This window comes from Panthera leo, chromosome B2, assembly GCF_018350215.1.
Source record: "Panthera leo isolate Ple1 chromosome B2, P.leo_Ple1_pat1.1, whole genome shotgun sequence".
NCBI lineage: Eukaryota > Metazoa > Chordata > Mammalia > Carnivora > Felidae > Panthera > Panthera leo.
In genome coordinates, this window is record NC_056683.1 from 47,978,234 (window position 1) to 48,005,949 (window position 27,716).

Genomic DNA, 27,716 nt, shown 5'->3' on the forward strand with positions numbered 1-27,716 from the left:
GGAAAAAATCTGTTATAAGATGGTCAACAGGACTGATCGGGAAATTCCAGTCCCTGACCGAACGAACACTCCCCTTCCGGGTTCTTCTTCCTACCCAGCTTGCCCCGGGCGCGCGCTTGTGCGCACGTCCCAAATTACTACTAATACAGAATGCGGAAGTTAACAGACTATAAAGTGTTCCCTCTGCTTACCCTCCGGTCTCAGACCTCTGGAGAGTGATCTTTTCGGTGCTACTGGTGTGAAATAAACCTCCTGCCTTCCAAGATCTCCAAGTGCCGAGTGCCGCTTGGTTCTTCTGCCAAGTGATCCAGAGCAGGTACCGTAACAAATTAATGGTATGACTTGTACCCAGGATTATGAATGTTAAGACTAACTTCGTTATTGTACGTGAGAGTTGCAAAGGCCACAAACAAGAATTCAACACATCCGTCCACATTGTAATTAGAATTACCTTGTATATCTGTAATCCTAGGTTTTGTGTCCTGGCCAAAATTCCCTGGTCCTAAGTTTCCCGGAGTTATAGCCACAACTTTCTCAGAAAGCTAAAATTGTTCACAGGTGTATAAATGTCTTATAACTCTGAGAAATTTTTTTATTCAAGAAGATTTATTAAGTAAATCAAAACGCTGTTAATAATTTATGTAAAGATTAATCTGTTGATTTGGTATGTAAACTATGTGTAGGTTAGATAAATATCTTTAAGATTCAGCCCCATGATTGAATATGTAAAAGTGGACATATAATCAAACATGCAAAATATAAATAATTGACTTCAGCTTTCTGATTTCAAGTTGAAAAGTATGTTTATTTAATAATGTTTGTAAACATTCTTGAAATGATTAAAAAATATGGTTCACTATATTTATAAATTTTAATTGTTAGATATATTGGCACTCACACTTAAATTGTTTTACATGCTTGGTTAAATATTTGAAGTATTTATAAATGAAAGGTGAATATACTGAATTTATAAATACAGTTTTAAATGTTTAAGGATATTAAACTAATGAACTTTGAAAATGAACTGATTATCAAATGTGTTTATTCTGTTCTAAGTCGATTGAACATTGATCAAAAGCCCTCTTGAAAATAATTTCTAAAATTTACTACATATGAAAATCAAAAAGCTTCAGTAAAATAAGATTTTGAGTTTAATACTGTAATAAATTTAGTATTAATTTAAAAGACTAAGGAAACATCAAAATATTTTCTGTGCTCAAAAACCCACCAAAAATTTCACATTGGCACTCCTAAATCATCTTAGATAGATATTCAGCCTGTTTGACAAGATGAAGAAGATAGATTCCAAAAACTTGTTTGATGGAGTTATATAACCTTTAAACATTTCCTCATTCCACTTGTGGTAGTTGTGCAGCCAGGACAGATTGAAAGCCTTGAGGCAAGACTGAGGCCCCCATTGGCCTGTTTCAGAGTACCCTGGGTTTAGAGAAAGTCCTGAGAAATTAGTTGTCAATGCCAAGCTGGGCGTCAGCAACCAACTGTGCAGCACAAAATATTTGAAAGTCAGAAATCAATTATGTAAATCACAGTTGAGGAATGGATAAAAGTGTCAGAGCTTGCAATGGGAGAGAAGCCAGGCAGATGGACCAGAACCCTAAAAGCAGACAAGAAGCTCCCTGAGAGCAAAGCAAATATTGTTCTTATTCACTGTTGTATCCACAGGCCTTCCAGGCAGGGATCACATCTTATTTATCTCTTATATCACCAGTTAGCATGGTTCCAAGCATAAAATAGGTGCTCAAATATCTGTTGAATGAATGAAAGACAAGATAACAAGGCTTCAAAAGTATCCGGTAGGCAAAAACTAATGGAGAGGAAAATGTAAAAAGAATGTTGTATTTACAAATAACCAAAGAAATTAACATTCTGCCCCTTGATCTGCCTCCTACTGTGGTTAGCATTGATTCAACAGGTAACTGAAAATAGGATGATTGCTTTGAGAAGAAACAAACAAACAAACAAAAACCATTATTTCCACTCCAGTGGATAAGCTCAATAAAGGTCTTATCCCAAACTAGCTGTGTTTTAAATTTGAGGGGGAGAAAAAAAAAGATGATTGGTAGGGTTCCTAGACAGAAGCTGCTTCTGATGGATACTATTTATAAACCAAATGCAATCATCACTGAGGGTCTCCATAGAGCTTCAGCAAACCCCATTTCTGGAATAGACAGAGTTTATCATTCCCTGAGACCGGTATTCCTGGGAGTGTGCTCTGTATACCATAAACCTTGTGGAATGGTGATAATTATTATTTGAGAAAAAGATGTCCATACAAGGTTGCTTAAGTAATTAATTCCTAAGCCTAAAGTATTTGACCTTAATTAACTTTTTAAAACTCCCTGCATGAGCCTATATCCAACTTAAAAAAAAAACAAAACAGATATGAATAGATGTTACCCTCTGCCAGACAAAAGTGAGAGGGGTTTCCTCTCAACTAATTGTAAGAAATGCAGTTCAACAAAAATAAACACAATGGCTTTTTTCTTTGCAGGACTTCTCAGAGTCAGTAATATTTTTATTCTCACTGTGAATTTTTAAAGAAAGCATACCATTGTTTTCTAAAGTTTTGGAACCTTGATTCCAAAGTAACTTGAAGAAATAATGTTTCATAGAACCTGCTTAGACCCTTGAAGCCAAGCCCAACTTGGTTTGGAAATCAATTAATGAACAATTCTTCATAGGGTCTAATTGAAATTTGGCTTTATGGGAGGAAAATTTTATTTAATGCTTTTAGTTCATTGATTCCACTGTTGGTAAAATCCCCCCTTGAAATACAGCTACCATAGATTAACGATGCAACTTCAGAGAAATTTTAAATGTAATACCAATTTTTAAGGACTTCACAGTAATAGACGAAGTCTGCATGTGATGCTCACATTTTTCAAAGAACTTTCCCTCATTTATTAAAGTCTCTCCAGTACCCCTGTAAAGTAGTTATGGTACACGTATCCCTTAACAGCAGTAGAAACAGAGCTATGGCATTTTATGGACACGTCACATCTCCACTCTGTCTCTTGGTTTCAAGGCCAGGTTGTGTTATCTGTTTCTGAGTTGGGTTTGTCTGTCATTAGCTGTGCAAATGTTTACTCGCTACCCTTAACAAGTATGGTATAAAAGGAGCCATGGTGACACTGAAATGCAGATTTGAAGAATTAATTTATACTTGAAAAAATTTTCACAGGCAGAACAAGTAGGGTAGTGATTAACCTAGCACCTTTGATTAGAACTTTTTTCCAAATGCGTTGCTCTCTCACTCAATATTCAAAGTAATATTTCTCCCACTTCTATGTACTTTGTTTTCTAAATCAATTTTCTCAACTTTCATCGATCATGCAATCAATCAATAAAACCAATTCCCCTCATTGGTCTATCTCTTGAACATCAAGGTAGCCATCTGGTTCTGCAAAAATACATCCCAAAATGATTTAAATGTTCTCTAAGTAATTTCTCTTTCTGAAGTTCGGGCGAAATATCAAAAAGGCTGGTCCTTACTCACACGGGATATCAGCATCAGGACCAAAAAGCATCCAAAATTCTTGATTCTCTGGGTGACCAAATCTAAACCATTCACCAAACATCTCTTTGTATAATGGATATTACAGGAAATGTTTCATTCTTAAAGATCCCCCAAATCAAGTTGATAGCTCCATGCTTTGAGTACCAAAAGGATTCTAAAGTAGTGATAGTTGCTGATATAAATTCCTCAGCATTTCAATTTCCTCTCTATAAACTATAAATATGAAATTGCTGATGCTTACAGGATAGGAATCTTGTTTTATTCATTTCATATTTCCCAAGCACTTGCTACAGTGTCTGGCCCAAAATATGGGTTCAAGAAAGGTTTATTGTTTTTATCAACTTCTCTGCCTGACAAAAATAAATAAGATTCCATAATTTTTTGGCCCAATCCCAGCATGAAGATAGACACTGGGAAAATCTGGCTCCATGGTACATAAAATTCCTTTTTCCAAAATATTCAGAGCATCAGATTAGCTGATGACACACAGGCCCGAGATGAGAGAGCACCCATCAGGGTTTTGGTATTTTGGTTTTATAAAAACCTTGAGAAATTTTGTTTTGAAGCTGATAGTTTCAAAAAAGTTCTTTGAATTTTTTAGAACATTTCAATCACTGCTTTTCAAGGGAAATTTTAGTAATTTTTTCCAGCTGAATGGAAAGCTGTGCTATGCAAACAACAAAGATTTTTTTCTTTTGAAAGTTATTCATGTCCTGCTTCTAGGATTGCCAGGGGAATTGAATTTTCAAAAAAAAAAAAAAAATTTAACCAAGCTGAATTATATTGTGTTAGAAACAACCTAAACTCTGAAGTTCATAAGTTTTATGTTTCCTTCTCAACTTGGAGCCCATGGTTTTCACATGGGTTCTGAAGTTAGCCAAATACATTTGCATGGTCTATAGCCAAATTTCTGTTATTTTTCAAAGTATATTTATTTTTACTAATTTTTATTTTCATTCTTTAGTCTTATGCAGGTAATATAAAAGGGTTGTAAGGACTTGATCTCACGACTGTGAGAGCATGACCTGAGCTCAAATCAAGAGTCAGACACTCAACTGACTGAGCCATCCAGGTGTCCCTCTACTCACTCATTTTTTAACATACCCTTTTTTTCACCACTTTTCTTTTTGTATGGTAAAAATTTTCCATAATTGCATGTGTTTTTATCCATATTTTAATTACAAGAACACTGAAGCTCACTGGCAGATAGCTTAATAGAATAGCTGTGCCTCAAATCTAGAACTTTTAAGCTCCAAGGCCTAACTGCACCCTCCTTTCCAGTTCTCAAACTTAGGTATACATAAAATCACCTGAGATAGTTTCTGTAGCACAGATTCTCGGCACTGTTTCTGGGGATGGTGACTCAGCATCTTCCTTAGGCTCAGAAATATGGATTTTTAACAGTGATCCCCCATGATTCTAAACCAAGTCACCCACATCGCAATTAACTGGATGACATTCCAATTAGGATTTGACTATACCTGCTTCCTCTCATCTGCCCCTAGAGATGAAGCAAGATTATACACATCCACAGTCTCAGCTCCACCACCAATCACCATATGGTATACACCAGAGTAAACCGCTTTCTGTTTGGATCCTGGTTTCTTTAGTCTGTTAAATGAGAAAAATTGTATTTTCCTTACCTCAAAGGATTGATACAAAGATAGAATGACATAATAGATACCATACATTTATAACAGCAGAAAATACTATTTAAATGTATTAAAGATGTTTTAAAGACAAAACAAAGACATACAACACAGGTTGATTTGTATGCTTTAATACAGGGTTGTCTGATCACAATATTGCAAACAATAGTTAGACATTAAGTCTACATTTATAACCTCTTAGACTTACTTAGCCTTCATTTATAACCACTGTGGAGTGTAGAAAATCCTTTAGTAATGTGCACACACATGCACCTGCATGCACACATACATATACACACATACACACACATATACATAGGATTGCCACTGCTAAATTAGTGGCACATTTTCCACTGTCTCCATTCTAGACATCATCAAAAGATTAAAGATCTCTCTTTTTAAGACAATGCAGGTGAGTTAACATCCAAGTGTTACTAACTGTTACGACTGTTACACTCCCACTGACCCACGGGGGCATTGTAGGGCCCCAAGAAGACTCCATTCTCAGTCATGAACGAGTATGGACTTCTACTACCTGTTACAGTAGAAAGAAGGTTCTGAAACAATTGGTATGACAAAAGAGACTGACACCAAACAGACACAGCTTGATTTCATGGCACACCACATGGAATTTTTCTAAAAATGAAGAAACTTTAGCATTTCCTTGTTATTTGGGGCTACAAAGCCATAAGCCTCCCACCTATCCTGGTCGGCTTTGAAATGAGCAGACTGGCTGGAAAACAAGAGGCAATTTGCATGTGAAGAATAAACAAACAGAAGTCTGCTGTATACCGTGTCAAAAAAAAAAACAGAGTTGATGTCTTTGTTTAGAAAGGAGAAACCGCAAAGTTTAGCAGGTTAGCAACACAGCACTTTCTCTTCCTGCCTCCTTCCTAATACATATTAGGAATAAACCTGACTTGACCTCAATACATCATCAATAGCCTTCTCCCATTAGGCCTCACTGATTCAAAGCTTTTCCCCACTCCAATATATCAGGCACACAGCATCAAATTTCTTAAATAATGATCTCACCACCTCCCCTGCACCACAATCATGAAATCGCTTTATATTCTATAGCATCAAGTCTATATTCCTCTGCCTGGCATTCCTTGCCTTCCATAAATTTTCTTCCACTGTCAGGTTTCCAATTATTCCTCATTTTGCCACACCTCCCTACCCCACCCCCACCTCCTGACCTACGCACATTCACACATTCTAGTAAGGTCAGTATCTTCAGTATCCCCCAATTCAGATGCACTCACCTCTGCCTCCTTGTTTTCACTGATACTCAAACCAGGCAAAAAGTATTCAGTGAGACTCCATGTGCTTAAGTGACTGTTCAAGGCTCAGCAGGAAAAGATCCCAAATGTTAACATTTAAGGAGCTGGCCTCTGACATGGAGAGCAAAACATTTATTCACACATATGTTCACAAATACATGCAGAAAAGACAGTTTATGTGGTCATTCTGGCCAGAAGACTGAGTTCTGAGCAGAAGTGATATGTATCTCTTTCAGGCCTGCCTCATAAAAACTTATGATTGTTTACACTGGTTCTTTTATCTTCCAACCAGCTATAGAAGATCCAAGAGAACGTTGGAACAGTGCAATCTAACAGAAATACAAGTCACATGGGATTTTAACTTTTCTAGTAGCCACCCAAAGTTTAAAAGTAGAGGTGAAATTAATTTTAAGAATGTTTTTTATGTAACCTAATATATATGTATATCTATATATAATATATGTATAAATATGTAAAAATATATACATTTCCACATGTAATTTAAAAACTACTAATATTTTACATTTTTTAAAAATTCTAAGTTTTCAAAATCTATGTGTATTTCACACTTCCAGTACATCTTAGTTCAACAGTGTCTCACATTTCAAATGCTCAGTAACCACATGCAGACTAGTAACAATCTTGGGCAGCATATCTCTAGGGGATGGTGAAGTCCCAAGATGGAAGAAGCCTTTTCTTAGCTTATTCCACCATTAGTATTCTCAGTAAAATGTTGAATAGAAGAAGTGAAAGCTGATGATCTTAAGGGAAAAGCATTTAGCCTTTCATAATTAAGAATGATGTTAGCTCTAGGATGCATATAGATGAGCTTATTAGGTTGTGAAAGTTTCCTTCTATTCCTAATCTACCAAGAGTTCTGACTGATATTAGATTTTATTAAATATTGTTCTGTATCTATTGAGATAATCAAATGGATTTCCTCTTTTGTTGGTTAATAAGGTGCATTCCATTGATTGATCTTAAATGTTAAACCAACCTTGCATTCTGGAATTGGACCTGTTATTCATTATATATCATCCTTTTCATGTATCCTTGAATTTAATTTACTAAAATTTTGTTTAGAATTCTTGCATTATGTTCACAAGAGATTTTGGTCAGTAGTTTTCTTTACTTCCTATATATTTGTTTAGTTTTGGTATCAGGGTAATGCTGGCCTCATGAAATGAGTTGGGAAGTATTTCCTTCTCTTCAATTTTATAGAAAAGTGTGCTTAGAATTGATAGTAAATGTTTAGTAACATTCACCAGTAAAGTCATCTGGGCCTACAGTTTTCTTTGTGGAAAAGTTTTTAACTCAAAATTCAATCTCTTTAAGTATAGAGATATTCAGGTTATCTATTTCTTCTTGACTAAGCTTTGGTAGTTTGTACATTCCAAAGAATTTGTCAGCTTCATCAAAGATGTCAAAGTTATTGACAGAGTTGTTGATAATATCCCCTTGTTGTTCTGGTAATATCTGTATAGCTTTAGTGATATTATCTTTTAGATTTCTGATATTTGTAATTTGTGTCTTTTCTGTTTTCTTCTCATTAGTCTGTCCAGATGTTTCTCAATTATATTGATCTCAAAAAAGCAACTCTTAATTTCAGTTATTTACTGTGTTTCTGTAATGTATTTCATTGATTTCCACTCTGATCTTTAATATTTACCTTTTCTTTGTATTTAATATTTGCCTCACTTTTTCTAATTTTTTTAAAGGTGGAAGCTCAGGTCATTGGTTTGAGACCTTCTTTTCTTTTCTTTTTTTTTTTTTATTATATATTTTTGACAGAGAGAGTGCGAGCATGAGCTAGGGAGGGGCAGAGAGGGAGACACAGAATCAGAAGCAGAGACCTTTCTTCTTTTCTAATATAAGTGTTTAATGCTATAATTACTCCTTGAAGTACTGCTTTAACAGTATCTCACAAATTCCTTACTTGGTGCTTTTGTTTTCTCTCACTACAATATATCAATTTTCCTTTAGATTTCTTCTTTGACCCATGGGTTATTTAACAGTGTGGTGTTTGAGGGGCACCTGTGTGGCTCAGTCAGTTAAGCGTTTAACTCTTGATTTCGGTTCAGGTCATGATCTTGTGGTTCCTGAGATCAAGCCCTGTGTCCAACTGTGTACTGACAGTGCTGAGCCTGCTTAGGATTCTCTTTCTCCCTCTTTCTGCCCCTCCCCTGCTTGCAGTCTCTCTCTCTCACTCTCTCTCTCAAAATAAATAAATAAACATTAAAAAAAATGTTTTTGAGAGGGACAGAGACAGAATGCAAGTGGGTTAGGGGCAGAGAGAGAGGGAGACACAGAATCCGAACCAGGCTCCAGGCTCTGAGCTGTCAACACAGAGCCAGACGGGGGCTCGAACTCAGGAGAGCTGCGAGATCATGACCTCAGCCGAAGATGGATGCTCAACCGACTGAGCCACCCAGGCACCCGATAAAACATTTTTTTTTTTTAAAGTATGTCATTTGATTTCCAAATCTTTGGTTATATTCCAGAGATTTTCTGTTATTAATTTCTAATTTAATACTCTTGTCACAACATATTTTGTATGACTCAAATACTTCTAAATTTATTTGAACGTGTTTTATGACCCACCTATGATCTACCCTGGTAAATATTTTGTGTGCAGTTTAAAAGTATACTTCTGGGGCGCCTGGGTGGCTTGGTCGGTTAAGTGTCCGACTTCGGCTCAGGTCATGATCTCACGGTCCATGAGTTCGAGCCCCGCGTCAGGCTCTGTGCTGACAGCTCAGAGCCTGGAGCCTGTTTCAGATTCTGTGTCTCCCTCCCTCTCTGCTCCTCCCCTGTTCATGCTCTGTCTCTCTCTGTCTCAAAAATAAATAAACGTTAAAAAAAAAATTAAAAAAAAAAAGTATACTTCTATTGTTAGATACACTGTTCAACAAATATTGATTGGATCAAATTGGTTGATAGTGTCCAAATCTTCTCTAATCATACTGATTTTCTGTTTGTTTTGTCAGTTATTGTAAGGGGAATGTGAAATCTCTATAACTGTGATTTTTTTTTCAGTTTTATTAGTGTTTATAGTTCTGTTATTAGGTATATAAACATGTAGGATTGTTATATCCTCTTAATGAGAAGACTTCTTTATCGTTATGAAATGACTTCTTTATCACTGGTAATAATCTTTGCTCTGAAAACTACTTCTTTTGATATTAATATAGCCACTTGGGGTTGTTGTTTTCTAATTACTGTTTCCATGTTATATCTTCATCTAACCTTCATTTGCAAATTGGCTGTGTCTTTATGTTTGAAGTGTCTTTATTGTATACAGCATATTGTTAGGTCTTGTTTATTTTTTTCAATCTGACCATTTCTACCTTTTAATTGACCGTATTTATATTTAATGTGATTATTAATAGGTTTAATCTGTCATCTTGCTTTTTGTTTTCTAATTTCCCAATCTGTTTTTCTCCCCATTTTCCTCTTTTCCGGCCTCCTTTTGGATTATTTGAGGTTTTTTATAGTTCTGTTTTATCTTCTTTGTTGGTTTTTTTGCCACATTTTATCATGTTATGTGTGACTTTAAATATTTATGTCGTTATACATCCATAACTTATCATAGTCTACTTTCAAGTGATAATACACCTTATATAATGTAAGAAACTTCAAATATCCCTCTTACGTTTCCATTCCCAACCGTATGTTATGGCTGTCACACATTTTACTTTGACATGTTATAACCCCATACAACATTGTGATTATTTATATTAAAATAGTCATACTTTAAGGTGACTTAAATAACAAGAAAATAATTTGTGTTCATTCATGTTGCTATCATTCCTGATATTCTTCATTCCTTTTTCCATATTTCCATCTGATACCATTTCCCTTCTGCCTGAAGAACTTGCTACAATATTTCTTGCAGTGAGGATCTGCTGGTAATAAGTTGTTCAAGTTTTGTTATGTCTGATGTAGTCAGATACTCTGATTAATGGCCAAGATTAACACACATGCTCAAAGGTAACTTTGCAAAAAGTCCCTTCTTGCTTTTTTGTTCTATAACCTTAAGATTGAGTTTTTGCATAACAAATGTGTCTCTTGCAGATCAAATCATCATCCTCATCATCACTGCTACCATTTATTGAATACTTATTTTCTAAGAGTCACACTGAGTACTGTGACATACAGTATCTCATTTAATCCTTATAATAAAGTTGAGGTAATATTATCTTCCCTTTACTTATGGGGAAACTGAAACTCTGGTAGATTGTCATTGCCCAAGTTTACACAATAATAGAGAAAAAGTAGGCCTTTCTTATCTCAAGTCTCATACTCTTTAGTCGGTATCCTATACTACCCTACACTACCACCATAAAGATTTTCTTATTTTGCTGGTTTACCAGGAAGCTAATTGGGTGAGATTCTAATCAACTAAGATATAGCACATCTTATTGATTTTAAAACACTTGCAATTGGAATTCATTTTATAGTAGATCGTACAATTTATCTTACAATTCCCGTTGGAAAGTTAGCAGTCATGATGCAGCTATCATTGCTTCTGCTTATTCAACATTTTTCAATAAGACGAAAAGAGCACCATTATCAAAATTTGAAGAATGGGTATCTCTAGCTTGAAAAAAAAATCCTAACAATAATAGTAAGATATTATTTTAAGAAAGACTAAGTCACCAAAACTCTTAATAACACACAAGACAGTATTTTTTAGAAAAATACAGATATTGAAACTCTAAGTTTAAAAGTGACTCCAAATGGAATAGACTATGAAAAAAGTTTAAGAGCATCTTGAACAATTCATTTTACTTATATTTCTCCTTTATTTGCATGCCCAAGTGTGATAAAATGTAAAATTTGTGTCTAAATAGATATCAAAAACTGTTTTCAATACATATAAAATAAATATTTAAGAAATAAGGAAGCATTGTATCATACATAGTTGGCATATTTTTTTTCTTTATGATACATGACATGAAGGGTCATCTTAATAATCAAAGGCATTTTAGATACAACAAAATGTGGTACATCACTGGACAAGACATGGCTTTTGAGTTGTTTTTCCAAATTGATAATAGAATCAATGGTATCTGCACACATTATAGCCCCAGAACACCTTACAAAAGAGGGCATGTTTTCTCAAGATAAAGAATCAAGATTGAAACTGAGCTGTGCTCTGTGACTATAAATTACAATATTGTTGATTTAGAATCCCCAACTTGGCCTCGTTAATATTATATTGAATGATAAAAAGTATTCTTCTCACATAAAAAGCCCTTCTGCCAAATTTATTGTTTTTATTTTACTTTCTTGGTGACCTTTAAAGCAGGGGGTAAAGTATAAACCAGGCTGCTTAAATAATTCATAAATTGACTCCTATGCCCTACCAGCAAAATCCTTAAGCATGAAACTTGTCCAAACAAGAAGAAGAAAAAAGAAAAAAAGAGGAATAACCCCACCCCAGCTAAATGAAATTCCCTAAATAAAATACTTAACATAGAATAAGATTATGATAGATCTTTCTCTTCTTTCCATCAAAATAGTCATCTTCTAATTACCGAATCAAACTCCCGAAAACATACCTCAGTATCTCTTCAGACATCAACTGTGCCAAGCTATCAGTAGTGTGTCAGGAAAGGGATGCAAATGGTACGCTCTGGGTGCCAGCCGTAAGAGATTCTGTTGTCTGTTGAAAATCTTAAAACAACAATAAAACCAACTAAAAATCAGTCTAGTTTTCTATGTCACCATATACCACCAGCAGTTCTGAACAGTGTAATACTCCTTGCCACAGTGGGCTGCTCTTACACATAATTCCCCTTGGTTCCCAACTGGATCATCAGATGAATGAATGAATGAATGAATGAACGAACGAACAAATAAATAAATAAGAGGTTAATGTGAGGAGGCACAGGATCATAAAGGATGCTTGGGGAAGAAGCTTGTCAATCATTCCAAGTACCCTTCAGAAGCATTAACTGACTTCCAGTATATAGAAATCCAAATGTTCACAGGGCTACAGCTTCATACAGAAGCTTTTGTGAAAGGTTTCCCTACCCACATTCAATATAAGATTAAGTAAATTGTGAATATCAAGCATTTGTGTAATTAATGAATTAAATTAAAATTGGCAGTCACATACTTCCTTCCTGTTCTTTTCTGCTATCCACCACACCCTAAAGCGGAAGCAGATCTCACAGAACAGCTTTCTCTGCAGCCTGGAGGACTGCTTGGCACCTGGTAATGAGACAAAAGCCATAAATCCAAGGGTTTTGAAGCCATACAAATTTACGAGTAACACAATCATTGGTCAGGAACTAAGGAAAGTGGAAAAGGGGTGACCTTTATACCTATAATTTGGATTCTTCTGGTCCCTGTGGTTAGGTAATCATTGTTGACAAACTGTTTTATAGACTTTGTAGACTAGTTGCGTAGGGATATGTATGAGCTTTATTGTTGTTGTTGTTTTTAATTTACCCCTCTGGAACCATGTGGGTAGACAGGTGTTAGGGTTAAAAATTCATATGGTATGTGATAGGATTTTGGTGAGGAAATGGAGCAGAAGGGATGGACATTTTAACAGCTTGTGAGGTTTTAGAAGTGAAAAGGGAAGAGGGAGAAGTATTTTGCCTATTGAAAAAAATCATGAAAATATACAATTGTGCATACCAAAGAATCAAAAAGGTCTAGCTCTGAAGTTAGAGAAGAAATAAAAAGTCAAAAATATTTTGTAAGGACTAAGAGACTGTAAAATGGGGATTTTTTTCCTCCAGAGATTTTTCTAATGAATTAGCCCAACGACAGATTAATATTATGTAAATCAGATTAAATCAATGTAAATACAGAGAGAAAGAAGAAAATAGACTCTTGTTGGATTTTAGTTCTTAAGAGCCTGTCTGCATCTGTTCATTTTTTCAAAAACATTTATTGTGCTCTTCATATATGCAAAAATTCCACTGGTGACTATGAAGTATACCAAGAGATTTTTTTTTTTAATTAACAATACCCTCATTTAATTTAGAAAGAGGAAATTATATAATAATAATAATTATAGTTACCATTTTTGGAATCCTACATGTATACCTTTGAGTAGGCATTTTGCATGGATAGTTTATAATGCTGACAATAATGACACAGCAAAGCAGGTATTTTTAATTCCCATTTTACAGGAACTGAGGCTTAGAGACTCTCAAAGATCACATCCCTGGTACAAAATGGAATCAAGATTTGAACCCAATTTTTTTTTTTTTTTTTGCATTTTGTTAATGAATAACAGCAAAGGTACATGTCAGAAGCACAGTATCACAATACAAATTTAATTAAAAGTTAAAACGAAAGAGAGAAGTATATTTTCAAACCCCCTCTTCTCTCTGCATCCTTTTATGTCTTTCTACATCATTGGCATCAACTTTTATTTTTCCATGCATTTAATAACTCATTTAACAAATATCAGCAAGGCACTGATATTTTACAGTGAAACTGAGGCTCAGAGAGTCTCAAAGATCACAGCACTGGTACATAATGAAATCAAGATTTGAACCCAATTTTTTTTTTTCATGCTGCTGTAGTCATATACACACTGACCCGTTGCCAGACTACAGAGTCAGCCAATAAACAAACAAGTATAGTGTCAGGTAATGAAATGTACCATGAGGAAAAATAAAGCAGCACAGCAATAGAAAAACAGTACTCTTACAGACCACTTAGAACAATGATTCCGAGGAGGCCTGTCTGGGATATGGCATTGGAGGTGCTGTAGTATAGTGAGTTATATCTGGAGATAGGCATTTTGAGTAACAGGAAACACTAGGTTAAAGGTCTTGGAGGGGCGCCTGGGTGGCTCAGTCGGTTGAGCCTCCACCATGTGATTTTGGTTCAGGTCATGAGCCTGGGGTTGTGGAATCGAGCCCCTCATGGTGCTCCATGCTTAGCACGAAGCCTGCTTAAGATTCTCTTTCCTTCTGCCCTTCTTCCCTGCTCGCGCGCTCTCTCTCAAATAAAAATTTTAAAAAATAGTAAAATAAAAAAACAAAGGCCTTGGAGAGTTCAAGAAACAGCAAGGGACCAGTGTGTGTATGAGTATAGCAGCATGAGTGATAGAGTGACGGAACATGAGGTCAGATATGGAGACGGTTTGTGCATGAACCAGGTAACATGGATTCTTGTTTGTCGCGGGATTCTTTAATTTTATTTATAGTGTGATGGGAAATTATTAGGTTTGAGCACAGTTTTTAAAAATCACCCTGGTTGCTACATGAAGAACTGACTCTATAGGAGGCAAAACTAGAGGCAAAGAAACCAGTTAGGAGATTGTTTCAGTTCTATCGGGAAAGTATGATGCATTCCATTCATGGCTCTGGCACATAGGAATCTATATCATACACAAAACTTAGTTTGAAAAGGTTCACGAACTTAAATGTGAAAGTTAAAATATAAACTTCTGGAATAAAATATAAGAGAATATATTCATAACCTTCACATATACAAAGATTTCTTTAAAAGAACACACACAGGGGTGCCTGGCTGGCTCAGTCAGTGAAGCGTGCATCTCTTGATCTCAGAGTTGTTGGTTCAAGCCCCACATTGGGTATAGAGATCACTTAAAAATAAAACCTTTTAAAAAATAAAAATAAAATAAAAATAAAAGCATACACTCAGGTACTCAATCAATCAATACACACACATGCACACACACACAAAACCTAACCATTAAAGAAAAGATTAACAAGTTGGACTTCCTTAAAATTAAAAACGTCTGTTCATCAAAAAGAATAAAATTAAGAGAATAAAAAGTATAGGTGTAATCCAGAAAACATAAAGGATCCCCACACATTAATAAGGTAAAGAAAAATAATATAATCATAGAAGTGACAACTCATCACCTTTGTCATATAATACGGGCTGCAAACAAGTTCTCACCAACATTCAAGAGTATCACCCAAGGGCATGAATACCAGATGCAAGGTCATACTACAGTCTTTAGGGTCATATTAGAGTATTTACAGCACATACCCTACCCCTTTACTACACAAAAGGAAACCTTCTATACACACTATTCTCACGTTGCATTTTTTTTTTATGACACTATATATTCTGTCACTCACTCCATAATAGGATGTGGAAATCTTGGGGCACCTGAGTGGCTCAGTCGATTTTTTGGCTCATGTCATTATCTCACGGTTTGTGAGTTCCAATGCTGCACTGGGCTCTGTGCTGAGGGCACAGAGCCTACTAAAGATTCTGTCTCCCTCTCTCTCTGCCCCTCCCCCACTTGCTCTCTATTTCTCTCTCAAAATAAATTAAAAAATAAAATAATCTTTCCCGTTCCTTTTTACAGCTTTTAGCGTACTCTTTTGTGTGAATGTGCCATATTTTTTTAGCAGTCCCTTATTAATGGACATTTGGGTTGTTTCCAGTCTTTTGCTATACAAATACTGTGGCAATGAATAGCCTTGAACATACATTTTTTTTTCCTTTTTTTGTTTTGTTTTGTTTTGCCAGTTTATCTGTGAGATAAATTTTTAGAAGTAACTTCTTGGTCACTGGGTTAATGCATATGTAATTTTGTATTCCCTTCAGGAATATATGAAAGTGCCCATTTCCCCACATCTTTGCCGACAGAGTGTGTTCTCAAACTTTTGGATATCATATGTCATTGTAGTTTTCATTTGTATTTCTCTTATGAGCAACAGTAAGCATCTTTTCATATATTTAATGCCATTTGCACCTTTATGAGTTTTCTGTTTCACCCATTTTTCTGTTAAATTTTTGGCCTTCTCAGTTTTCAGAAGTATTTTTATGCCAGGATAATTGCCCTTTGTCTATGTTATAAGATGCAAATATTTATGCCTTTCTGTTTTGCTTAGATGTTTGCTTGCTTGTTGTTGTTTTGCTATGCAAAATGGTTTTTGCATGTAGGCACATAAATGTGTCAGTCTTTTCTCAATAGTTTCTATGTTTCAAGTCATAGATAGGGAAGTTTTTCCCACTTAATGGATTTTGTCTAAGGTTTCTTCCAGATTGTCCTTTTTTAACCTTTAGATCTTTCTTTTGGAATTAATTTCAGTGTGCAATATGAAGAATAAAACGAATTTTAATCTTTTCCATATGCTTTATCTAGTTGCCCCAACTTATTTCAGATTCCACATCTATCATTAAATTTCCCTGTGTAATTTTTTATCCTGCTCCATTGGTTTTCATCAAGCATCAATATTACAGTGTTTTAATTACTCAAATTTTCTTTTTTTACTGTTTAATATATGGTATGTTTAGTATTCCTCCCCAAATTGCCTTTCTCCTTTATGGTAACGAGTTACTCTTGCCTATTTATTTTCCCAAATAAAGCTTTAAATAGATTTGCCCATCAAAGTAAAGAAGCAATAACAAAATTATGTCATTTTTTTTTCTATTTGCTTCATCTTTATAAATTAACAAGAATGAATTTCCTTGCGATGTTTTGAGCTTCTTACCTAGAAAGAAGAGATAACTTTCCATTCCTTCAACTCTACTTTTTAGGCCTTTTAGGAATATGTTATAGTTTTCTGGAATAGCTTTTACCGATTTCTTGTTAAGTTTCTGCCTAGATGTTTTATGTTCGCCATTGTAAATGGAGTCGATTTTTTCACTATTTACTCTAACTGGTTATTATTTGAATATATGTAGGCTGTTGATTGCTGAATGATATTTTTGACTAATTATTTGTAGTAGTGTTTCCCTCAATTCTTTTTGCTTTTCCAAATAAGTAATTCTATTCCTATGTAGAAAAAAGTTTTATTTCCTTGTTTCACATTTTTATGCTTCTACTTGCTTTTTCTTATCTAAGTTTATTGAGTAATATTGTATTAAATAATACACAGCAGCCATCCTTGTCTTTTTCCTAACTTCAGCAGAGAGAAGAGGCTGCTAGTATTTTCCCATTAACAAAGATGCTGACTACCTAGGGCTAAGGTATATATGGATAAATGTCAATTTAGATATACAATCAGGTTAAGGTAGTAACTTCCAATTTATAATTGATTGTGTATTTTTAATATGAAAAACTGTTGAATTTTGTCAAATTTTTTTCTCGTCAAGTGATAAAGTGTTTTTCTCCTTAGCTCTATTAATAATTTGTTAACTTATATTAATGGCACTCCTATTATTGAACTGCCCTTGTATTCCTGAAGTAAACTCCACTTGATCATTATACATTTTTAGTGCTCTTGGAATCTGTTTGCTAATTTCTGAGTTATACATTTGGCATTAATAATCTGTAGTTTTCATTTTGTTACAATTTTTGCCGGGCTAGTTGTTTCATTAACAAAATTATGATGTTTTCCTTCTTTTACTAAGCCCAGAAGAAGCATAATTAGCTTAGGGAGAATCTTATCTCCAGATATTTTATAAAATTTTGTATCTTGTAACTCATGCTCATACCTAGACTGGAGATTTGAGCAATTTGGTAGAAAAATATCGTGAAGTTAAATTGTGCTGGCTTATTGAAATAAGGTGGTGTCAAAAAGAGACTCTTCAGACTGATACAGTATCCTTTGAAAAGAGAGAAGTTTAGGGGAACTTGGGTGGCTCAGTAAGTTAAGCGTCTGACTTCAGCTCAGGTCATGATCTCCCAGTTTGTGAGTTCAAGCTCTGCGTCAGGCTCTGTGCTGACAGCTCAGAACCTGGAGCCTGTTTCAGATTCTGTGTCTCCCTCTCTCTCTGCCCCTTTCCTGCTTGCGCTCTGTCCCTCTCTCTCTTACTCATAAATAAAAAATAAGCATTAAAAAAATTAGAAAAGAGAGAAGGTAAACAACAAGAATCTTTGTTACAAGAAATCTTTTTCGGGGCGCCTGGGTGGCTCAGTCGGTTGAGCATCTGGCTTCGGCTCAGGTCATGATCTCGCGGTCCGTGGGTTCGAGCCCTGCATCGGGCTCTGTGCTGAGCCTGCTTCGGATTCTGTGTCTCCCTCTCTCTCTGACCCTCCCCCGTTCATGCTCTGTCTCTCTCTGTCTCAAAAATAAATAAACATAAAAAAATTAAAAAAAAAAAAAAAAAAAAAAAGAAATCTTTTTCACCTAGACCAAGAAATTCAAGACTCCTGTGGGTCTTATTAATCATGCATTTTTCAGAATTTGCAAAAGCCGGTAGACAATTTCAAGCCAAATAAAGTGTAAGCACAAACGAAGTTCTATGTAGAAGCGGAGTATGTGGGGAAAATTAAGCTGTGCTATGGCTCAGTGCAATGGGGGAGCATGATCTGACAGGTCCCTCCAAAATTCTTCTGCAATGTTCTCCAGCCTGAATGCAGTACTAATTATCTACATTATAAACACTGTCTACAGAGAAGAAGCTTAAGGACAGGAGCTATAACCTTGTTCTTTCCTATGGATCTAAGGACCAGGCACAGACTAAAGCCAATGTTAGGAGGGTTGGGGAAATGGACAGAGTTCTGAAACCAGTTGCTAAAGAATGGAAACCACAAAGGGAGGCAAAAGTGAAGATTTTGATGGATGTCTACATTCAAGGACCATGACTGTTTAAGAACACCAAGATTGGTGAATAGCTGACAGCGTGGAAAAGAAATTCAATAAAGTAGCAAGGCAAAGAATTCTTTACCTGCTGTCTGCAACAAACCACACTTACAGAGGATAAGAGGTTCAAGTGGTGCAGCTTCTAGAATAAAAATCGCTCTCTGTCTACTTCAGTGGTGGTTATGGAAAACAATGAACAAGGCAGAGGCTTCTGCTGGGTTCACCAAGAAACCATCTCCCCTGCCAAGGCAGAGATTCCTCGTTTTTCCTGCCCAGGAGAGTGTTAGAGACAGTGAAATTTGTAATTGATTCATTGTCAAATCATGTGGAGCCAAATCTGGACCCAACCTCCAGGAAAACACATCATCTGGAATTGGGACTAGATGCAGTAGCAAGAAGTGACACGTGTCTCCCACTGGGGAGGAGTGAGTATATTTTAGTTGCAATCTGAGATGGCTCTTAAAATCATAAATGGCAAAAAGCACACAGGTGCAACTGTATGTGTGCAATATGTATGTCTTAGCTTGAGGGTTTAAGAAAGCAGTAAGTCAAATATACTAGACTGTTAGCAGCTCTTACTTCCTGGAAAAAAAAAATCCTCTTTTCCAATGGAAAATCTTTGTGTGTTGTTTAGACAGTGCTGACCTCACCTTTTCCTGAGCCTAGGTTTTGGATGCTGGGGATACAGAGGTGAACACAATTAGACCAAATCCCTGACCTCCTGGAGCTTTCATTCTAATCACTAGAGAAAAGCAGTAAACATAAAAATTACTGCACATCACATTATGTCTGAAAATGTTATGTACGAAGGAAGGAAGGAAGGAAGGAAGGAAGGAAGGAAGGAAGGAAGGAAGGAAGGAAGGAATATAGGGGAGATGGAAGTGAAGTACTTAATGACTCAATAAATGTTTTCAAAGTAACATTTATTGCATTTTATGCACGATACACTCCATTTTGAAATGTAGGGAAACAGAAGACAAAAATTGCCCATGAGTAAATTCTGAAAATTTTCCCATCTATATCAAAGAACTTATTATAATTTTCTCCTACACCTAAAGCTTATCTGGTCAATACTGAAAATATTTTGAAGCTGATGTACTATAACCACCAAAATATGCCTTTCATCTCATTTATGAGATGTTGACAAGATCTGCAGGTATTCTAAAACTCACTTTTCTTTATGTAGAACTGTCAAAGTAGAGTCTGACTTTTAAGTATCTTAAATCCATCTCCACAGACTATTTCTACTTTTTCAGAAATATATCGTTCATGCGTAATCATTTGGCTTCAAACCATGTGCAGAGGAAACAATAGGAGGAAAGGTTTGCCGTGTAATCATTTTTAAAGAATACATTTTAAACCATATTCACAGAAATTCATGAAGCTTTAAGAAGAAAAAAAAGAATGTATGTCATCAGCTTAGCCATACCAAATAAGAAAACTCATGCATTAAACATCGGAAAAGGAAGTAATACAGCTTTAGTTCAATCTGTAATTTGTGAGCTATCACAGAGATTCTGGCTTGGCACCACTCAGAAATGTTCACTGAATGTCATTGTAGAGGTTTGAGAGGACTCTCCAAGGACCAATTAAAGGAATGGAGAACTAGGGAAGATTGTTCACCAGTAGGAAAAAGCAAGAATAATGGTGCAAGATGGATGTGGTTTTCCAATTTTCTAGTTTTGACTATAAATTTGGAAACCCAAGCCAAAAATAAATAATAATAATAAATATTTCATCCAGTTATTTGTTTATGATCATTAAAAAGGGATTTTGTGCACTCTATTCTGCCCTAATGCCCTCTAACTTCCAGTAGCCTTCACCCCCCAAACACCAAACTAAGTTATCGACTACATTGTCACTGTTCCTTTACCATGTGTACATACACACACATACACACACACACACACACACACACATTTCCATCTTATGTTCTTTTTACTAGCAAGTAGTATCTGACAACAAAAAATAGAAAACAAATATTCTTATTTAAGTATACAGACACAAATTTTTTTTTAAGAAATACTCTTTGTCAGGATTCTTGGGTGGCTCAGTTGGTTGAGCACCTGACTCTTGATCTTGGCTCAGTTGTTTCATTCCAAGTCATGAATTCACGGTTCATGGGTTCCATCCCCACATAGGGCTCTGGACTGACAGCATGGAGCCTGTTTGGGGTTCTGTGTCCCTCTCTCTCTCTGCCCATCCCCCACTTGCTCTCTCTCCCTCAAAATATCAGGGAATATTATAGATACTCAAATGTTGATTTAATAATTAGCTAATTGAATAACTTGGCTGGTTGGACTATGAGTTTTTATTATGTCCTTTAGGGGAAAAAAAGTCTTTCCTCTTTTCTATATGTGTTTGTTACCCAAACCTAGTTGATATTTTCAGAAATTTAAGGAGAAAGATGCTCAATAGTTTCATTACACAGAATGCCTCCTTTGACTTAAGAGTTTCTATAAGTCTGGATTATGAATGGAGGAGACCACAACAGGAAGAAAGACAGAATGGAGGGAAAAGCAAATTCTCTTGGCCCAACGATGTTAATTTTCTCAAAGGTTTGGACGTTCTATATTTTTCCATATGCCTGATGATAAATAATAGATCTTCACCAATTCCATGTTATATTGAGAAAAGGCAGAAATTTAGAGAAAATGTAAATCCCCTGTAGTAACTTCCCTGAAGAGTTTTTTACTTTCTTTTTTCTTTTATCTCTTTTTCACTTCTGGGTTCCTTTAGCTTTTTTTGAGTTTAGCCTCTGAAATATGAGAAATTTTTATTATCAAACTACAGAAGGGTGGAAAGTCTTACAAAATAGAAAAGCCTAGTGCCACATCCAGTTAGAATAATAAGTAAGAATTGCCACAGAGCCTTGTGTTGAGCAAAGTCCTGGTCTGGAGATAGTGAAGTGGCAAGGCAGAAAGAGCCCTGGGCTGAGTAACCAGGCACATCTTTCTACACAATTTGCCATTCCTGTCTGAGATCTAGTTTCTTCATTTGTCAAATTCAGGGACTGAGTTATGTTTCATTCCAGCTCTGATTTTCCATAATGCTAACAATTTCCCTAAAGCATATACTTTGCGATCATTTACAAATACGACGGATACATTTCACACAGACATGCCAAATATCAAAGTGAATAAATATCCCCTAAAGATCTTTTTTTAAGCTTTGCTGTGACCAATTGGTATGTAAAAGACCGAGTTCCATTCAGTGTAACGTAAGGTGTGAACATATTTGTACAACTACTATAGAAATTGTCAACAGTACTTTTTTATTATCAGCTTACAGATCCTTTCTATTCAGTAGACTGTGAGCTCCTCTGGGGCAGCACTATTTCTTAGTCATTTTTATATCTCCAGTACATGGTATTTAGCATGAAAAAATTAAATGTTTTTAATAATTAATCTGAACAGCTCATCCAGGCTGGAGAAAAGTATGTAGAAGAAAAAGCATGCTGACTGATCTCACTTCCAAGGCATGACCAGGAGCCTCAATGGGGTCCTCAGTGCTGTCTGGAAATCATACTGTATCTCCTTTGTTCATCCAGGCTATACATATAGAAGTCTATTTCAGGCTCTAATATCCTCTATCCTCTAATCCTCCTGAGGACCCCTGAGGAAGTGAGATCAGTCAGTGTGCTTTTTTAGGTAATTCCTACCTCATACTTGCTTCAAAAGAGAACATTCGCCAGCTCCCATATGCATCCCGATCAGCCTCTATAGCATATGATGTCTTCCTGTTACTACTAAAGATGAACTTTTTGTGCTCCTGGGCAAGTCAACCAATCCACCTGTACAACAGATCCATACACTCAGATCAATACAAAACCAATGATTCCTTCTGGAATTCTCCTCAATTGAATCCCATGTTCTCTTTCTCCACTGGATCTTTTCCATCAGTGTACAAACATGTTATTGTTTCTCTCATCTTAAAACAAATGCAAAAACAATAACAACAACAACCAAAAAAAACTGCTGTCTTGAACCCACTTCTTCTTGTAACCATTGCCCTGTTTCATATTTTAATTTATTATTGAAGTATAACTGACATAAAATGTTCTATTATGTTTCAGGTGCACAGCATAGTGATTCCACAGTTCTGTACATTACCATATGTTCACCATGGTAAGTGTGGTGATCATCTGTCACCATACAACATTTTTACAATATTTTTGATTATTCCCTCTACTGTACTTTTCAGTCCTGTGACTTACTTATTTTATAACTGGAAGTTTGTACTTCTTAACCCACTTCACCTATTTCACCCATCCTTCCTACCCCCTCCTTTCTGGCAACCACTAGTTTGTTCTCTACATTTATCAGTCTGTGTCTGTTTTTGTTTGTTTGTTTGTTTGTTCTTTCATTTGTCTTGCTTTTTATTTTTTATTTTTTTAATGTTTGTTTATTTTTGAGAGGGGGAGAGAGAGATGGAGTGCGAGCAGGGAAGGGGCAGAAAGAGAAGGAGACACAGAATCCGAGGCAGGCTCCAGGCTCTGACCTGTCAGCACAGAGCCTGATGAGGGGCTAAAACCCACGAACTGTGAGATCATGACCTGAGCCGGAGTCAGACGCTTAACCTACTGAGTCACCCAGCCACCTCTGTCTTGCTTTTTATTTTTTTTTTAATTTTTTTTTAATGTTTTTATTTATTTTTGAGACAGAGAGAGGCAGAGCATGAGCAGGGAGGGGCAGAGAGAGAGGGAGACACAGAATCAGAAGCAGGCTCCAGGCTCTGAGCTGTCAGCCCAGAGCGCGACGCGGGGCTCGAACTCACAGACTGTGAGATCATGACCTGAGCTGAAGCCGGACGCTCAACCGACTGAGCTACCCAGGCGCCCCTGTCTTGCTTTTTAGATTGCACATATCACTAAATCATATGGTGTGTCTTTCTCTTATTTCATTTATTATATTAAGTGAAATCCATGTTGTTGGTTCATCCATGTTGCTGCAAATGGCAACACTAAAGTTGCTTCCCTATCCATACCTACCTCACTATATTCATTCTCAACTTTCTTTGTGGATCGCTCCTCTTCTTCCCAGACTCTAAATAAACAGTGGTGGACACCAGGGCTGAGGCTTTGGACTTGTCTTTTTCTATTTCTCTGTGTTATTTGAGCCAGATCCATGGGTTTCTAAATCATCCAAATGCTTATAATTCCAAAATTTATAACAAAGGTATAACTCTAGGGCAAACCAAACTCCCAATATCCAAACTCATTTATCCAATTGCCTTCTTAACATCTCCACTTTGAAGTCTGATAGGCCTCCAAAAGTCAGCACATCTTCAAATCAAAGTCACAAATTTCTGCTTCAGTCTATTCTTCTCTTAGGCTTTTCCATCATGAATAATTATAAGTCAACAATTCCAATTGGTCAAAAAAAAAACTTGGGAGTCACCCTTGAATTCTTTCTCTCTCATCTGTAATCCAATCCTATCAGATACAGCTTTAAATTATGTCCAGGGCACCTGGGTGGCTCAGTCCGTTAAGCGTCCAACTTTGGTTCAGGTCACGATTTCACGGTTTAATCAATTCAAGCCCTGCATGGGGCTCTGCACACTGACCACGTGGAGCCTGCTTCGGATTCTCTCTCTCTCTCTCTCTCTCTCTCTCTCTCTCGCTTTCTCTCTGCCCCTCCCCCACTCACACTCTGTCTCTCAAAATAAATAAATAAATAAAAATTAATTTTTTTTAATTTAAAAAATAAAATATATACAAATGCAACCATTTTTCACCACCTTCACCTTTAACAATCTGGCTTAAGTCACCATCATCTCCCATCTGAAGTATTGCAATAGTTAACTCTTTTGCCTGTGCTTCCCTCAAGAAAATTCTTAGCATAGCAGCCAGACCGATCCCACTATGTCAAATCAGGTCAGAATTCTGCAATCTTGTCTCATCTCGCACAAAGTAAAAGCACAAGATTAAATAAATAAATAAATAAATAAATAAATAAATAACATACCTTATCAAAATTATCATGTCCCCTAGAACTCCTCTTTATACATTCTCCCTTGCTATCTCCCACTCAGCTACAATAGTTCCCTCCATGTCCTTTGAACACTCCTGGTACATTTCTATTCAATGCACCTGCGCACCTGCATTTTACACTACCTACCACATTCCTCTCCCACATGGCTTGCTCTCTCCCTTTCTGTAGGTCTTTAGTCAGATGTCCTACTTACCTAGACTTTCAACCCCTCCGCACCAACATCTAGCAATCTCTAACCCCCTTTCCTGCTCTATTCTGAAACATAGTAGGATCTGATAGAGTTAGTAAATGAACTGAAAGAAAGGAAGTAAGCATAACAGTCAGTATCAGAGATAATTTTTGAGAAACAAAACTTACTTTCAAATGCCTCAAACATTCATGAAGCATTGCCTAAGAGAGGCCTCTGAAGTCTTTCAACAATTAATAAATAAGAGTTGTTCGTAATGTTCATTTTTGGAAGCAATTGGGTGCTACTAACATACTTAAAATAGTTTAAAAAAATCTCGGAATGAGAATATTAACAGATGAAAATTTCACAGAATTAATGATTGTTCATCTTTGCTACAGACAAGCTGGAATGTATTCATTTCTCTGTTGTAGGAAGATGTAGGAAAAAGAGGAAGCAGTATAAATCTAATTTGAATTTTATCTTCACCAACAAAGAAAATAAAATTCAATAACACACTGAAACATATAGTGCCTACTTATATACACACAGTAGGGAATTAGTAAATGAAAATTCCCTTTTTCTAGTGTACTATATATAGTGTACTATATTTATTTTCTAGTATATATTTTCTAGTATATATATATACTAGTATATATAGTATATCTAGTATATATAATATATTTCTAGTATATATTTTCTAGTGTACTATATAAATATAGTGTACTATATTTATTTTGTAAAGTGTTTTTATAATTTACTCTCTAAACTGTTTGTCATATCATAATCACAGTATTTTCTTAAGCAATTGAAAATATTTTTCCCACATATAACTTTCTGCAAGAAAAAGAGTTGTTCACTATGTAGAATAAAACTTATGACTTTCTTTTTGTTCACTTTACTGTTTTTTAGGGAAGGATATTTGCTATATTGATAGTGCCTTCATGAATTATCTTATTTAATTACTATTGTAGATGTTAAACATTTTAAATAATAAAATGTCTAAGAACCAAAAATCATGAACGCAATAATAGCTGAATTCAAATTTTAAACTGTATTCTGGGTATTAAGGATCCAGAAGGTAGTAACTTGGTTAGTAGCTTCTCATCATATAATGTAAGTAAACGTTAAATAAAAAGGAATGCAATCATTATTTTTTTTTTTTGAAGGAAAAAGATGTTTGGCCACCTTCTGATGATTTCTTAGCCTGGAGGGAAGCTTCTGAATATGAGCTGCTAGAATGACAGTGGAGAACTGAAGTTCAGCAAAGTCTGGAGAGATTTAGGAAAACAAAGAAAGATGGTTTAAAAAAACAAAAAAAAAAGAGAACTATGAAATTAGTTCTTAATCCAGAGGGCCAAACTGTCCTGGTTTCAAATGAGCTCTTGAACCACAGTCGAGCTGCTCAAAATGGGGGTTGCCAACTGAAATTTTTAAGGAAGCAGAAAGTCACTTGCTACTTCTATTTGTTTTAGTGATTTACCCTTCCTCCGGACATTGTATTCCTCTTTCAAAGATGCTGCTGAATCTATTGTTTAGTAGATGGTTTTTCATTTACCCATCAAAGCACCCTTCCTCCTTCTTTTCAGAGTATTGTCCAGGGGTGCGTTCAGGAAGATGAAAAGAAGGATATAAGGTCGATGGTCACAGGCAGAAATTAGCCACAGTTATAAAAATAAGTAGTAGATATCCAGTGGTTTTGACTTTCTGCTGTTTGAAGGTCTCCCTGGAGAGATGAGGAAGGGAGAAGAATGTCCCTTTAGTTCCTGCAGAGTTTTCTTCTCTAGTTAGTCATAAACCTGAGTGACAGGGAAAAGATGATCCAAGGCCCCTGCTGCTCCAAGAAAAGGAAATCAGTACAAGAATGTTTTTACATAGCCTTGCACAAAAACCATCATTATACATATGTAACCTCTCACTACACCCAAAACCAATCCCAATTAAAATGAGAACAGGACTAAAAATCACGCTGAAAATCTTTTCTCCAACTTCTGTGGTACTTCCTTTTCTGAATAGAAGAAATAATTTCTCCTTTCTTTCTTTTGGTAATATCCTTGTGCATTTCCACTGGTGGATGAGGTAAAAACCTTGGACTATTGTACTAGCCTCCATTCCATGCCATATAATAGATGTCACATCCCCTGTATTTTCATAGAGGTCTGTGAGCCTTTCTTAAGAATATAAAATATTAGGGGCGCCTCTGTGGCTCAGTCGGTTAAGCCTGCAACTTCAGCTCAGGTCATGATCTCGCGGTCCGTGAGTTCGAGTCCCGCGTCGGGCTCTGTGCTGACCGCTCAGAGCCTGGAGCCTGTTTCGGATTTTGTGTCTCCCTCTCTCTCTGACCCTCCCCCATTCATGCTCTGTCTCTCTCTGTCTCAAAAATAAATAAACATTAAAAAAAATTTAAAAAAAAGAATATAAAATATTAAATGTAAAAGTCACACTTACCATTCAGATGGATGAAAATGGATTTTTTCAGATTTATTAGTCTGTCTGTTTGCCCTTGTGAGAAGCCAAAAATGGAGTGAAAATAAAATCTATCTAGAGTGATGATGCTATCATATGATTGGTCTTAAATATTTGGGCCCCACCCAAATCA

General features: G+C 35.9%; 1 long non-coding RNA gene across 1 annotated transcript; it reads left to right on the plus strand.

The window, feature by feature from the left end:
* The first annotated feature begins 169 nt into the window (after positions 1-169).
* On the plus strand, positions 170-27,105 carry LOC122220013. Its single transcript, XR_006202642.1, has 3 exons — positions 170-316; positions 23,034-23,085; positions 26,287-27,105. It is a non-coding gene; the product is annotated as an uncharacterized LOC122220013 (long non-coding RNA).
* Positions 27,106-27,716: the final 611 nt, after the last annotated feature.